General features: G+C 53.9%; 1 non-coding gene across 1 annotated transcript in view; it reads left to right on the plus strand.

Annotated features, from left to right (window-relative positions):
- Positions 1-3,954: 3,954 nt before the first annotated feature.
- LOC124593302 overlaps positions 3,955-5,000 on the plus strand; it is a 1,910-nt gene continuing 864 nt past the window's right edge. Inside the window, exon 1 of the ribosomal RNA XR_006977949.1 lies at positions 3,955-5,000. This exon is cut by the window's right edge and continues 864 nt beyond it. This is a non-coding gene — a ribosomal RNA (small subunit ribosomal RNA).

Genomic DNA, 5,000 nt, shown 5'->3' on the forward strand with positions numbered 1-5,000 from the left:
GTCGCAAAAACGTACGGCAAGTATATTACTCGGAAGAGTCAATGACAGTCCAAGCCCCCCTGCGTGGGAAGAGTCTTCCTAGGCCATGACCCACCGGAAGGGCGCAGCGTCCCCCACCCCAGACATGTGACGTCACACTATCGGTATTGACGACTAGACTGATTCCTTATAATCATTTGCGATACACCGGTGGAAGCTGCCGAGACGAGTAACTACATAGCGGGCTCGCCGTGTCACTAATGTACAGAGATACAATAGTTTCGACTGGAACCGGATTAAACGTATACACGGCGCTGATTAGTAATAGATAGAGCCATCAGAATACAGATAATGTATACAACTGTCCGTATACATGCTGAAAGACTCTGCTCACAATCACACGTCAGCCAGACACTCTTATCACGCACTACTCTCTGCCTGTAACAGGCACACAGACAATATGTAAGCACCAGCATGGAACAACACCCAGTGCATCCTCTCTGCCACATTAGACAATCCACACTATCATAACCAGACCGGGAGGTCCACTCACAAAACAGAATATCTCACCCTTCCGACAACCACCATTGCTCAGCTAAGCCACCAACACCCACACATGTCCTACACAGGGGTGCACCCAACATCACAATACTGCCTCCTGTCACACCACACAAACAATGGCAGGAATGAAAGACACAGGTCTGCCACAAGCATGGAATCAGAGCGCCGCCTGTTATGAGCCAAAGGTGCACCCTGACGTGGCAAATCAGATGATGCCGCAGTCATTTACTTACGATAATCACAATCAACAAACCGGCCCCCCCCCCCCCCCCCAAAACACCTTTCCTTACAACAATGTGTACCTTAACCTAACCCGTATTGTACCTTAACCTAACCCGTATTGTACCTTAACCTAACCCGTATTGTACCTTAACCTAACCCGTATTGTACCTTAACCTAACCCGTATTGTACCTTAACCTAACCCGTATTGTACCTTAACCTAACCCGTATTGTACCTTAACCTAACCCGTATTGTACCTTAACCTAACCCGTATTGTACCTTAACCTAACCCGTATTGTACCTTAACCTAACCCGTATTGTGCCTTAACCTAACCCGTATTGTGCCTTAACCTAACCCGTATTGTGCCTTAACCTAACCCGTATTGTGCCTTAACCTAACCCGTATTGTGCCTTAACCTAACCCGTATTGTGCCTTAACCTAACCCGTATTGTGCCTTAACCTAACCCGTATTGTGCCTTAACCTAACCCGTATTGTGCCTTAACCTAACCCGTATTGTGCCTTAACCTAACCCGTATTGTGCCTTAACCTAACCCGTATTGTGCCTTAACCTAACCCGTATTGTGCCTTAACCTAACCCGTATTGTGCCTTAACCTAACCCGTATTGCGCCTTAACCTAACCCGTATTGCGCCTTAACCTAACCCGTATTGCGCCTTAACCTAACCCGTATTGCGCCTTAACCTAACCTATATTGCGCCTTAACCTAACCTATATTGCGCCTTAACCTAACCTATATTGCGCCTTAACGTAACCCGCGTTGCGCCTTAACGTAACCCGCGTTGCGCCTTAACGTAACCCGCGTTGCGCCTTAACGTAACCCGCGTTGCGCCTTAACGTAACCCGCGTTGCGCCTTAACCTAACCCGCGTTGCGCCTTAACCTAACCCGCGTTGCGCCTTAACCTAACCCGCGTTGCGCCTTAACCTAACCCGCGTTGCGCCTTAACCTAACCCGCGTTGCGCCTTAACCTAACCCGCGTTGGGCCTTAACCTAACCCGCGTTGGGCCTTAACCCAACACACGTTGGGCCTTAACCCAACACACGTTGGGCCTTAACCCAACACACGTTGGGCCTTAACCCAACACACGTTGGGCCTTAACCCAACACACGTTGGGCCTTAACCCAACACACGTTGGGCCTTAACCCAACACACGTTGGGCCTTAACCCAACACACGTTGGGCCTTAACCCAACACACGTTGGGCCTTAACCCAACACACGTTGGGCCTTAACCCAACACACGTTGGGCCTTAACCCAACACACGTTGGGCCTTAACCCAACACACGTTGGGCCTTAACCCAACACACGTTGGGCCTTAACCCAACACACGTTGGGCCTTAACCCAACACACGTTGGGCCTTAACCCAACACACGTTGGGCCTTAACCCAACACACGTTGGGCCTTAACCCAACACACGTTGGGCCTTAACCCAACACACGTTGGGCCTTAACCCAACACACGTTGGGCCTTAACCCAACACACGTTGGGCCTTAACCTGCTCTGTAATTGTCATACGACGCGTTAAATTAGTGTAGTGTTGCCTAACTGCAACCCCCGCAATATAGTTTGCTACCCGCACTGCCCGGTCCCCAGAGTATCGCTTCATGTTAAACACCTTGCAGCTATACACTGTAATGCGGATGGCAGCAGGACGTACATGCTCAATGCCCTTCGCAGTTGTTCATTGGCATTCGCATGGCGAAGCACAGCCTACGTTGTGGTACGGCTTGTGTCAACTGTCCGCTGATGTTGTACGTCCAAATCACACACTGTACTGCACATTGGTCCTCATGTACTGAATGATACATCGTGGTACATGTGTGACCGTACCACGACTGCGCCAACAACGGCGAACCATACGGTCCAAATATTGTGCACTCAGCTACGTGTCGTCTCCCTATAAGAGCTGGATTGCAGTATGGTATGCCGTGGATGGCGATCAGCATGAGCCGTCTGTTGATGTAGTGGCGCGTGTTGTCAGACGTAGTCGTCTCTTCTCACTCACCGTGATAGCATGGTGCACTGCGTTCCACATCTGCGACATGCGACAGAGGCCGGTTGACAGTCGTTCGCGCAATGGACATCGCATACGTACGGGGGCCACCTTCCACGTGTTCGCGAAGCGTGCACATGTTGTTGCGTGTATGTGGGCAGACATAGTGTGTCGTGACACCTGACACAGGCATGCAACAATCGTTGAATTTGCAAATGGCGATGGACGTCTACGTTTGCTGGTGACGTTACGCAAATGAACAACTGGTAAACCGTTGTGGTGCGGTTGTTCTCGCTAGAGGTGAATCAGTGATGGCGACGATCGGTTGAGCTACCAACCGGTTGTTTCAGCGATACCCACCATGCCCACGAACGTGAATGGCATGTGGGTGTGAAGCGATACGCGGCGGTGGCTGGGTGGGACCGTCCCCGGCCGGTGAGGGGGGGCCTCCCGGCGTGCTGGCCGCGCGGTGCGTGGGCGCACGCGCTACAGCCGGCTGGTGGGGGCGGCCAGTGGCAGGCGCGCCGGCCGACGGAGGCGGCAGGCGGCGCAGCTGCGCGCCGGCGCACCCTGCACGCGGCGCCGTGCGGCCAAAGTAGGTCCTCGCGGGCCCGGTGCGAAGCGCGGTGGACATCTGCAGTGTGCTGGTCCGATTGAGGACTGTGTGCGCTGAGGATGCGCCGCCGCCCGGCGCTCGGCGCCGCGACGCCGTCTGCTGCTCGGTCGCCTCTGCGGTTCTCGCAGGTGGTTTGTATCGCAGCTGTGCGGACGTGTTGGCGCGTTCGCTTCGGCACCCAAGTGGGGCTTTTGTCCTTCTGTGGCGCTGGCGTTGGAGCTGCCGGCCACCGTAGGTGGCGCGTGTTGTCTCCCGCCGGCAATGCCACGACAGCACGCTCCCGGGCCTCTGTCGGCAGCGGCAAGCTCAGTTGGGAGCACGGGTGGTCGCACCTAAAGCGTCTACTCGCCAAACTCCGGGCGATTGCGCCTCTCTCGAACCCGACCAAGTACTTAGGACGGCGCTGCGCGCCGCCGGGACCTGAGAGGGTTTCGAGGTGTATTGTGCAGGGGAGCTCAGCCTCCTCCTGTTTGCAGAATAATTGAGCGGACGCTTGCGTGTTCGCGCGGGCCCCCGGGACACACTCCCGGGCGGCCGGCTGCTCAGCTCTAGTTGACGCAGCTCCCTGGTTGATCCTGCCAGTAGTCATATGCTTGTCTCAAAGATTAAGCCATGCATGTCTCAGTACAAGCCGCATTAAGGTGAAACCGCGAATGGCTCATTAAATCAGTTATGGTTCCTTAGATCGTACCCACGTTACTTGGATAACTGTGGTAATTCTAGAGCTAATACATGCAAACAGAGTCCCGACCAGAGATGGAAGGGACGCTTTTATTAGATCAAAACCAATCGGTCGGCTCGTCCGGTCCGTTTGCCTTGGTGACTCTGAATAACTTTGGGCTGATCGCACGGTCCTCGTACCGGCGACGCATCTTTCAAATGTCTGCCTTATCAACTGTCGATGGTAGGTTCTGCGCCTACCATGGTTGTAACGGGTAACGGGGAATCAGGGTTCGATTCCGGAGAGGGAGCCTGAGAAACGGCTACCACATCCAAGGAAGGCAGCAGGCGCGCAAATTACCCACTCCCGGCACGGGGAGGTAGTGACGAAAAATAACGATACGGGACTCATCCGAGGCCCCGTAATCGGAATGAGTACACTTTAAATCCTTTAACGAGTATCTATTGGAGGGCAAGTCTGGTGCCAGCAGCCGCGGTAATTCCAGCTCCAATAGCGTATATTAAAGTTGTTGCGGTTAAAAAGCTCGTAGTTGGATTTGTGTCCCACGCTGTTGGTTCACCGCCCGTCGGTGTTTAACTGGCATGTATCGTGGGACGTCCTGCCGGTGGGGCGAGCTGAAGGCGTGCGACGCGCCTCGTGCGTGCTCGTGCGTCCCGAGGCGGACCCCGTTGCAATCCTACCAGGGTGCTCTTGAGTGAGTGTCTCGGTGGGCCGGCACGTTTACTTTGAACAAATTAGAGTGCTTAAAGCAGGCAAGCCCGCCTGAATACTGTGTGCATGGAATAATGGAATAGGACCTCGGTTCTATTTTGTTGGTTTTCGGAACCCGAGGTAATGATTAATAGGGACAGGCGGGGGCATTCGTATTGCGACGTTAGAGGTGAAATTCTTGGATCGTCGCAAGACGAACAGAAGCGAAAGCATTT

This window comes from Schistocerca americana, unplaced genomic scaffold (genome assembly GCF_021461395.2).
Source record: "Schistocerca americana isolate TAMUIC-IGC-003095 unplaced genomic scaffold, iqSchAmer2.1 HiC_scaffold_98, whole genome shotgun sequence".
NCBI lineage: Eukaryota > Metazoa > Arthropoda > Insecta > Orthoptera > Acrididae > Schistocerca > Schistocerca americana.